Source organism: Lissotriton vulgaris, chromosome 1_2, assembly GCF_964263255.1.
Source record: "Lissotriton vulgaris chromosome 1_2, aLisVul1.2, whole genome shotgun sequence".
NCBI lineage: Eukaryota > Metazoa > Chordata > Amphibia > Caudata > Salamandridae > Lissotriton > Lissotriton vulgaris.
In genome coordinates, this window is record NC_141686.1 from 112,288,897 (window position 1) to 112,301,086 (window position 12,190).

General features: G+C 42.2%; 1 protein-coding gene across 1 annotated transcript in view; it reads left to right on the top strand.

The window, feature by feature from the left end:
• LOC147734651 (protein mono-ADP-ribosyltransferase PARP12-like) overlaps positions 1-12,190 on the top strand; it is a 320,390-nt gene that overhangs the window by 140,828 nt on the left and 167,372 nt on the right. The window lies entirely within an intron of this gene.

Consider the following 12,190-nt stretch of genomic DNA (forward strand, 5'->3'; position numbering starts at 1 on the left):
CACTCTATCTATCTATCTATCTATCTATCTATCTATCTATCTATCTATATATCTATCTATCAGCCTCACTCTATCTATCTGTCAGCCTCACTCTATCTCCCTCACTCTAGCTATCTATCTATCTATCCATCGCCCTCTATCTATCCTATCTATCTATCTATCTATCTATCTATCTATCTATCTATCTATCTATCGGCCTCACTCTATCTATCTATCTATCTATCGCCCTCACTCTATCTATCTATCTATCTATCTATCTATCTATCTATCTATCTATCTATCTATCTATCTATCTATCTATCTATCTATCTATCACCCTCACTATCTATCTATCTATCTATCTATCTATCTATCTATCTATCTATCTATCTATATCACCCTCACTATCTATCTATCTATCTATCTATCTCTATCTATCTATCTATCTATCTATCTCCCTCACTCTATCACCCTCACTCTATCTATCGCCCTCTATCTATCTATCTATCTATCTCCCTCACTCTATCACCCTCACTCTATCTATCGCCCTCTATCTATCTATCTATCTCCCTCACTCTATCACCCTCACTCTATCTATCGCCCTCTATCTATCTATCTATCTCCCTCACTCTATCACCCTCACTCTATCTATCGCCCTCTATCTATCTATCTATCTCCCTCACTCTATCACCCTCACTCTATCTATCGCCCTCTATCTATCTATCTATCTCCCTCACTCTATCACCCTCACTCTATCTATCGCCCTCTATCTATCTATCTATCTCCCTCACTCTATCACCCTCACTCTATCTATCACCCTCACTCTATCTATCTATTCATCTATTGCCCTCACTCTATCTATCTCCCTCACTCTATCTATCTATCTATCGCCCTCACTCTATCTATCTATCTATCTATCTATCGCCCTCACTCTATCTATCTATGTATCGCCCTCACTCTATCTATCTATCTATCTATCTATCTATCTATCTATCTATCTATCTATCGCCCTCACTCTATCTATCTATCTATCTATCTATCTATCGCCCTCACTCTATCTATCTATCTATCTATCTATCTATCTATCTATCTATCTATCTATCTATCTATCTATCTATCTATCGCCCTCACTCTATCTATCTATCTATCTATCTATCTATCTATCGCCCTCACTCTATCTATCTATCTATCTATCTATCGCCCTCACTCTATCCTATCTATCTATCTATCTATCTATCTATCTATCTATCTATCTATCTATCTATCTATCTATCTATCTATCGCCCTCACTCTATCTATCTATCTATCTATCTATCTATCTATCTATCGGCCTCACTCTATCTATCTATCTATCTATCTATCTATCTATCTATCTATCTATCTATCTATCTAGCTATTCATCTATTGCCCTCACTCTATCTATCTATCTATCTATCTATCTATCTATCTATCTAGCTATTCATCTATTGCCCTCACTCTATCTATCTATCTATCTATCTATCTAGCTATTCATCTATTGCCCTCACTCTATCTATCTCCCTCACTCTATCTATCTATCTATCTATCGCCCTCACTCTATCTATCTATCGCCCTCACTCTATCTATCTATCTATCTATCTATCTATCTATCTATCTATCTATCTATCGCCCTCAATCTATCTATCTATCTATCTATCTATCTATCTATCTATCTATCTATCTATCTATCTATCTAGCTATTCAACTATTGCCCTCACTCTATCTATCTATCTATCTATCTATCTATCTATCTATCTATCTATCTATCTATCTATCTATCTATCTATCTAGCTATTCATCTATTGCCCTCACTCTATCTATCTATCTATCTATCTAGCTATTCATCTATTGCCCTCACTCTATCTATCTCCCTCACTCTATCTATCTATCTATCTATCTATCGCCCTCACTCTATCTATCTATCTATCTATCGCCCTCACTCTATCTATCTATCTATCTATCGCCCTCACTCTATCTATCTATCTATCGCCCTCACTCTATCTATCTATCTATCTATCTATCTATCTATCTATCTATCTATCTATCTATCGCCCTCACTCTATCCTATCTATCTATCTATCTATCTATCTATCTATCTATCTATCTATCTATCTATCTATCTATCTATCTATCGCCCTCACTCTATCTATCTATCTATCTATCTATCTATCTATCTATCTATCTATCTATCGGCCTCACTCTATCTATCTATCTATCTATCTATCTATCTATCTATCTATCTATCTATCTATCTATCTATCTATCTAGCTATTCATCTATTGCCCTCACTCTATCTATCTATCTATCTATCTATCTATCTATCGCCCTCACTCTATCTATCTATCTATCTATCTATCTATCTATCTATCTATCTATCTATCTATCTATCTATCTATCTATCTATCTATCTATCTATCTATCTATCTATCTCCCTCACTCTATCTATCTATCTATCTATCTATCTATCTATCTATCTCCCTCTATCTATCTATCTATCTCCCTCTATCTATCGCCCTCACTCTATCTATCTATCGCCCTCACTCTATCCATCTATCGCCATCTATCTATCTATCTATCTATCTATCTATCTATCTATCTCCCTCACTCTATCTATCTATCTATCTATCTATCGCCCTCACTCTATCTATCTATCTATCTATCGCCCTCACTCTATCTATCTATCTATCTATCGCCCTCACTCTATCTATCTATCTATCGCCCTCACTCTATCTATCTATCTATCTATCTATCTATCTATCTATCTATCTATCTATCTATCTATCTATCTATCTATCTATCTCCCTCACTCTATCTATCTATCTATCTATCTATCTATCTATCTATCTATCTATCTATCTATCTATCTATCGCCCTCACTCTATCTATCTATCTATCTATCTATCTATCTATCTATCTATCTATCTATCTATCTATCTATCGGCCTCACTCTATCTATCTATCTATCTATCTATCTATCTATCTATCTATCTATCTATCTATCTATCTATCGCCCTCACTCTATCTATCTATCTATCTATCTATCTATCTATCGCCCTCACTCTATCTATCTATCTATCTATCTATCTATCGCCCTCACTCTATCTATCTATCTATCTATCTATCTATCTATCTATCTATCTATCTATCTATCTATCTATCTATCTATCTATCTATCTATCTATCTATCTATCTCCCTCACTCTATCTATCTATCTATCTATCTATCTATCTATCTATCGGCCTCACTCTATCTATCTATCTATCTATCTATCTATCTATCTATCTATCTATCTATCTATCTAGCTATTCATCTATTGCCCTCACTCTATCTATCTATCTATCTATCTATCTATCTATCGCCCTCACTCTATCTATCTATCTATCTATCTATCTATCTATCTATCTATCTATCTATCTATCTATCTATCTATCTCCCTCACTCTATCTATCTATCTATCTATCTATCTATCTCCCTCTATCTATCTATCTATCTCCCTCTATCTATCTATCTCCCTCACTCTATCTATCTATCCATCTATCTAGCTATTCATCTATTGCCCTCACTCTATCTATCGCCCTCACTCTATCTATCTATCCATCTATCTAGCTATTCATCTATTGCCCTCACTCTATCTATCGCCCTCACTCTATCTATCGACCTCACTCTATCCATCTATCGCCATCTATCTATCTATCTATCTATCTATCTATCTATCTATCTATCTATCTATCTATCGGCCTCACTCTATCTATCTATCTATCTATCTATCGGCCTCACTCTATCTATCTATCTATCGCTTTCACTCTATCTATCTATCGCCCTCACTCTATCCATCTATCTATCTATCGCCCTCACTCTATCCATCTATCTATCTATCGCCCTCACTCTATCCATCTATCTATCTATCGCCCTCACTCTATCTATCTATCTATCTATCTATCTATCTATCTATCTATCTATCTATCTATCGGCCTCACTCTATCTCCCTCACTCTAGCTATCTATCTATCCATCGCCCTCTATCTATCTATCTATCTATCTATCTATCTATCTATCTATCTATCTATCGCCCTCACTCTATCTATCTATCTATCTATCTATCTATCTATCTCCCTCACTCTATCTATCTATCTATCTATCTATCTATCTATCTATCTATCTATCTATCTATCTATCTATCTATCTATCTATCGCCCTCACTCTATCTATCTATCTATCTATCTATCTATCTATCTATCGGCCTCACTCTATCTATCTATCTATCTATCTATCTATCTATCTATCTATCTATCTATCTATCTATCTATCGCCCTCACTCTATCTATCTATCTATCTATCTATCTATCTATCTATCTATCGGCCTCACTCTATCTATCTATCTATCTATCTATCTATCTATCTATCTATCTATCTATCTATCTATCGGCCTCACTCTATCTCCCTCACTCTAGCTATCTATCTATCCATCGCCCTCTATCTATCTATCTATCTATCTATCTATCTATCTATCTATCTATCTATCTCCCTCACTCTATCTATCTATCTATCTATCTAGCTATTCATCTATTGCCCTCACTCTATCTATCGCCCTCACTCTATCTATCGCCCTCACTCTATCTATCGCCCTCACTCTATCTATCTATCCATCTATCTAGCTATTCATCTATTGCCCTCACTCTATCTATCGCCCTCACTCTATCTATCTATCCATCTATCTAGCTATTCATCTTTTGCCCTCACTCTATCTATCGCCCTCACTCTATCTATCGCCCTCACTCTATCTATCTATCGCCCTCACTCTATCCATCTATCGCCATCTATCTATCTATCTATCTATCTATCTATCTATCTATCTATCGGCCTCACTCTATCTATCTATCTATCTATCTATCTATCTATCTATCTATCGCCCTCACTCTATCTATCTATCTATCGCTTTCACTCTATCTATCTATCTATCGCCCTCTATCCATCTATCTATCTATCGCCCTCACTCTATCCATCTATGTATCTATCGCCCTCACTCTATCCATCTATCTATCTATCGCCCTCACTCTATCCATCTATCTATCTATCGCCCTCACTCTATCTATCTATCGCCCTCTATCTATCTATCTATCTATCTATCTATCTATCTATCTATCTATCTATCTATGTATCTATCTATCTATCTATCGCCCTCACTCTGTCTATCTATCTATCTATCTATCGCCCTCACTCTATCTATCTATCTGTCTATCTATCCATCTCCCTCACTCTATCTATCTATCTATCTATCTATCTATCTATCTATCTATCTATCTATCTATCTATCTATCTATCTATCTATCTATCTATCTATCTATCTATCGCCCTCTAGCTATCTATCGCCCTCTATCTATCTATCGGCCTCTATCTATCTCCCTCACTCTAGCTATCTATCTATCCATCGCCCTCTATCTATCTATCTATCTATCTATCTATCTATCTATCTATCTATCTATCTATCTATCTATCACCCTCTCTATCTATCTATCTATCTCCCTCACTCTATCACCCTCACTCTATCTATCGCCCTCTATCTATTCATCTATCTCCCTCACTCTATCACCCTCACTCTATCTATCGCCCTCTATCTATCTATCTATCTCCCTCACTCTATCACCCTCACTCTATCTATCGCCCTCTATCTATCTATCTATCTATCTCCCTCACTCTATCACCCTCACTCTATCTATCGCCCTCTATCTATCTATCTATCTCCCTCACTCTATCACCCTCACTCTATCTATCTATCGCCCTCTATCTATCTTTCTATCTATCTATCGCCCTCACTCTATCCATCTATCGCATCACCACAGCTTCACTCAGCGCCACCACAGCACCAATCTGTGCAACCATTTAACAACAACTGGTTCAAATATGTCCTCTCAATGTTTCAAGCTTTATTACAAATGTCACAAAATATGTTAATATTTCACTTCTGTTCTTGGATTTTCGTCACAATAAAATACACTGAACATAATCTTCACAAAAGTTATTTACAAAAGTTTAACCCCTTCCATGCTGATGACGGCCCCCATCCGTCATGCATCACGGTGCTTGTGTGCTCATGACGGCTGGGGGCCGTCATAAAGCCATTCATTCTTTAAAAGCCTAGCACACGAGCAGAATCGGCCCAGCATGGAAGGGGTTAAGCTAATGCCATTATAAATTACAATAACTTTTGTTTAAGTATTACTTATTAAAAAAATAAAAAGCCATTGTTATTTGTAATAGCAATACATGTAAGTTACGTAAATACAACACATATTGCATTACAAATGCTACAGGTGTCACATTTGCGAAAGTTATAACCATTGGCATTGTAAAAAAGCTATTAATTTCGCTGTTTTCAAAACATGTAAATAACAAATTTGTCATTTACAATATCAATAGCTCAAACTTTCCTAATGCGAGACCTATTGCATTGCAAATGCTTGTTTTACCTAGTTCTCCTTTCTTCCTCCCTCCGTTTTTAGGTCGAGCCTGGGAATACGCATCCAAAGGATGCGGTCCAGGTGGAGAACTATAGCTAGCTGACTCGGGGGAATGAAGGACAAGAAACTGCCACGCGCTTCTCTCCGGCTGGATTCAGCTGCGTGCACGCGCACCCACACTCACCCATGCGCACATCACAGCCACACGCATACACAGCCACACGCATACACAGGCACACCCCCCCGCACCTACACACACACTAGCGCACCTACACGCACACACAGAGACCCCCCACACACACACCAGCGCACCTACACACACGCACGCACACATACAAAGACCCCACTCCCCCCGCCGCCGCAATCGCACACATACACACACACACACACACACCAGCACCGGACCCCACTCACCGGCTACGCAGGATTTCTCTTCTCTGGGGCGGCCCCGGGTCTCTCCCTAGCTCACGGGAGCCCCGGGCAGCGGGAGGACTCGGCTTCTTTGCTCCATCCCGGCGGGCGGCCAATCATAGCCCAGCAGCAGGCGGGACTTCCTTCTTTCTTCTGGCCCGGCCTACGTCTTCTCTCCCGTTGCCTGGCTTCCTGCCTCAGGGGTCCGCCAATGGCAGCGCGGCCCCGAGCAGGGAGGCGGGCACAGCATTTCCTTTGGAATCCCGGGCCCGTCGGCGGTGATAATTTATGTGGTTTATGCAGTATTAGAAAGCAAAATTGCCTATTCAGAGCTAAAATGAGAAATGCATATTTTGTGTGGAGAAAACAAGTGAAACGCAACAACTTAAACACGCATTATTAACTCTCGCAGAAATGCAGTGGGATTCAGGGTCATTTCGAAGGAGACTGGTCGCTTTTAATGAGATTTTACATTAGTGAGGGGGAGACTCGTTTAAATTCAGGGAGACCCGGGCTGTCTCCCCTAACTGTTGCCCGAATTGGCACCCCTCATCCCGAGGCGAGCAATCCCGGCAAACGGGGTGTATTTGAACTTCTGCCAAATGGGTTGACATGTTTCTCCTCTTCTTTCCTCAAAGCTGTGAACGTGCGTTTCCTTTCATTTCGTTCTTTTGTGTCATCTGTTAAAGCCTGCCCGTTGGCATCTCTGCGTTGCATGCGCCGCTGGCTTGCTGGCTCCTGTTTCAGAAGCAGCCCGCGCACCCTGGGGTTCAGAATACTTAAATGGAGCAGTTTCCCCGCACAGTGCATTTTCACAGTGATGTTGGTATGTTTTGCCTCACATAATTATGCGGTACGCAAGAGGAGCGACGCGGGCACGGCGGTTTCGTAAAGGGAGCTTGAATAAGTTTCTAATTGGAGAAAGGGGTAAAAGCTTTTCCTGCTGGGTATAATTGGGGATGTGTGTGCCTGTGACTCCCGGTTAGGGATTGGAATGAATGGAAGGTGAGAGAAAACTCGGTGACTAACTGTGATTTGTGACCGCTTGAGCCATTTTCATCGTTGCTGTGGAGGTGTCGCTTTTGAGGGAAAAGACAACTGTCGGGAGACTGCGGAAAAGGTGTTTGAAGGAGGTCTTGGGCTGCGGATCTGGTAGGCATTCCTGGCAGAAATGCATAGATCTAGTTTTAATATAGTGCGCTAATTGCACCCTCGAGCCGTTTCTAAGCACTGCCAGTTTTGGCGGCTAAAGGGATTTAGACACAGAAAGATTAAGGGATGGCACTAATTGATGAAGTGGGTAATCCAAGATTAGAACTCAGGATTCCTGGTTTTACTGTGGAAAATGCATTTATTAGCCCTGGCGCTGAAAGTGAACCAGTAAGTTAAGGATGTAGGAACCAGCGCGCCCCATCGATTCGACCCAAGACCTACTGAGAGTTACTTTCCATTAGAATTTAGGAAAAGTGAGGGACTGGTAATGCCCATCCATTTACCAGGGACTGCTCAGAAAGAATCACACACACCGGATAGACGAGGAAGCCAGAATTAGAACCCTAGCCCTCTTGTTTTTTCTGCATCAACGCCTCGCAGGGCCGGCTTTAGGGCAGTGCAACCGGTGCGGCCGCACTGGGCGCTGACCTGGGGGGGCGGGCACTGACCTACGGGAGGGGCGAGGACGCTGTTTTTAGCAATACCTTATAATATAAACCTTGTGTGTTAAGTTTTCATGCATCATTACCATTGCCAAGGTAACTCTTGTGATTAATGTTCCTGCTGGGGAGAGAGATCAGAGTTTTTTCGAGTGGCAGTTTTCACTTGCCATAAAGTAGCGCAGAGGGTTAATATGCCTTCTGCAAAGAACTCGTGCAGATTCTCATTTCGTGTGGATAGCCAAGTGGATTACAGGTTTTGTCACAGATATCCTTGTCACCACAGTTCATAAGAAACAACCCTAATACAGAACAGTGAATGTTACGAACTGTAATCAAAGAGCTGCATGCAAACTATGCCTAATGATGCTAATAGGGTTTGTTTGGGTAGAAATACATTCTCACAAGTAAAGTCAGCTTTTACCAGTGCTTTAAAACAAATTTAATGTATGTGAGAGAGTGTCTATGGAGAGATGGGGCAGTACACATAAATACATGCAATTACAATACACTACTAGAGTAAAACTACTTAGGGGGCCTAACCACTAATCGTGCAGCATGTAAGTGGCACCAGGGCAGAGGGATACATTTAGATCTGAATTTCTCTACCAAACTACCAAAGAAGGTGGCACCTTTGCTACGCCACTGCATACCTTTTTTTTGTTGTTGCATTTTTTTGTGTGTAGCGCGAACCCAAAGGTATTGGACGCTTTGCATGAGCACCATTTACAGTACCCACGGTCAAGTCACGTTACATTTTTTTCCTGCATGGGGATACTAAGTGATGTGCCCAGAATCACAGGATGGTGAGTCGGCGCTGAGACTCAAACCTGGTCCCCCAGTACTAAAGTTGACAGCTCTGGCGTAAGGCAACGTTCCACCCTCAGGGTATGTGCCAAGAACTTGTGTCTTCAGCTAGAAAGCTCAGTACTAACAGTGATCTGTCAGCAGATTGGAGGGGTCTAGAGCCTACAATGCATTGTTTTCTTTAAATGAGTCTCGGTTGTATCTGCTGGCTTGGTTCTCCCGTCTGCCAGCCCTGTGCAGCTGTCTTGTGTGGATTGCAGTGTGATCCAAATGCTCTTGGCAGTGATCAGTGACTAAGCACGTGCAGCCGCGCTGACATAAACCCCTTTAATAATAATACGACTGATTACTGTGCGTGATAGGTCAGAGTGAAGTGGTGCGGATGTTTGCAGTCTAACGTGGCATTGTGGGGTTTACAGGATGAACTGCACTTTAGATATCCCTTTTTAGGTCGAGCCTGGGAATACGCATCCGAAGGATGCGGTCCAGGTGGAGAACTATAGCTAGCTGACTCTGGGGAATTAAGGACAAGAAACTGCCACGCGCTTCTCTCCGGCTGGATTCAGCTGCGTGCATGCGCACCCACACTCACGCATGCGCACATCACAGCCACACGCATACACAGCCACACGCATACAGAGGCACACCCCCCCCCCCCTGCCCCCGCACCTGCACACACACTAGCGCACCTACACGCACACACAGAGACCCCCCCCCACACACACCAGCGCACCTACACACACGCACGCACACATACAAAGACCCCACTCCCCCCGCCGCCGCAATCGCACACATACACACACACACACACACACACACACACACACACACACACACACACCAGCACCGGACCCCACTCACCGGCTACGCAGGATTTTTCTTCTCTGGGGCGGCCCCGGGTCTCTCCCTAGCTCACGGGAGCCCCAGGCCGCGGGAGGACTCGGCTTCTTTGCTCCATCCCAGCTGGCGGCCAATCATAGCCCAGCAGCAGGCGGGGCTTCCTTCTTTCTTCTGGCCCGGCCTACGTCTTCTCTCCCGTTGCCTGGCTTCCTGCCTCAGGGGTCCGCCAATGGCAGCGCGGCCCCGAGCAGGGAGGCGGGCACAGCGTTTCCTCTGGAATCCCGGGCCCGTCGGCGGTGATAATTTATGTGGTTTATGCAGTATTAGAAAGCAAAATTGCCTATTCAGAGCTAAAATGAGAAATGCATATTTTTGGATAATATTTCAGCGTTTCCCAGGAGACACGTTTGAAGCAAGACACTTTTGTTATTAATGCCCTATCGGTCCTAGCCATGATAAAACAATTATAATATTGCATTGAGCTTTACAACTTGTGCCAAAATGGCAACTAAGAATTGGCTTTGTGGCTTGGAAGATGAATTTGACCACTGATCCCAAAAATCCTCAACACCTATTGAACATATGTTTTCTAGAGAGTGCATGAGCCACGGAGTAATGTGACGTCCTAACAATGCACACGCTTTACCATTCACAGTTGTGCAAATGTATAGAGTGCAGGAGCCTCGGAGTAATGGTGACGTCCTAACAATGCACACGCTTTACCATTCACACGTGTGCAGATGTACAGAGTGCAGGAGCCACTGAGTAATGGTGACGTCCTAACAATGCACAGCTTTACCATTCACACGTGTGCAGATGTAGAGAGTGCAGGAGCCACGGAGTAATGGTGACGTCCTAACAATGCACAGCTTTACCATTCACACATGTGCAGATGTAGAGAGTGCAGGAGCCACGGAGTAATGGTGACGTCCTAACAATGCACAGCTTTACCATTCACACGTGTGCAGATGTAGAGAGTGCAGGAGCCACGGAGTAATGGTGACGTCCTAACAATGTACACGCTTTACCATTCACAGTTGTGCAAATGTACAGAGTGCAGGAGCCACGGAGTAATGGTGACGTCCTAACAATGCACACGCTTTACCATTCACACGTGTGCAGATGCACCATACCACGGAGTAATGGTGAACACCTTGTTCTGTGGTTGAAAGGCCGGTTTACACCTGAAAGCCAGGCCCCTGACACCTCAGCTGACCTTCTATGCACCGCTGTCTTGGTGATTGAAGCCTCAAGAGTGTCAGCTGTCCTGGGAACAGTTAATCTGCATAAGGCAAACTATCACCATTATCATTTTTAGGTCGAGCCTGGAAATACGCATCCGAAGGATGTATAGGTGTCACATTTGCAAAAGTTAAAACTATTGCCGTTGTAAATGCCAAAGCTATTCATTTCGCTATTTTCAAAACCAACACATAAATAAAAACATTGCCATTCACAATACCAATAGCTCAAACTTTCCTAATGCGAGACCTATTGCATTGTAAATGCTTGTTCTAAGTGCTTTTGCCGCATTTGCCTCCTTTTCCCTGCTTTCTCCTTCCTTCCTCCTTCTTTTAATGCTTTTTCTGCTTTTGCCTCCTTTTTTTACGGCTTTCTCTGCAAAGCACCTATCGACTTCAGCACCTTGAGACCCTCACAGGTGATTTGCTGTGCTTTATAAATCCTGAATGATTAGTTGAGTGTCTACTTGACTGCATATTTGCGAGTTGAGGTTGATGTTGAGTTCAGAACATGCAATTCTATTAAAGACGAGATGTAATTTTTCGATGAATGCATTGATTTCCATATTGGCATCCCCACCATAGTTGATTTTTCAACTACAGTATCTAACTTATGTGTTTGTAGAATTACGTTATTTGTGGCCTGTTGTTCCTTAAGCTCGCTTTTGCTCTTGAGCATTAGCTTATGCCTCTTTTCCTTGTGTCATCTGGTCTTTCTCTTTTGCTCAGAGCTACGTGCTGCTTTAGTTTGCCTGGCTTCACCTTCAAATTCGCTCTCCGGTTTC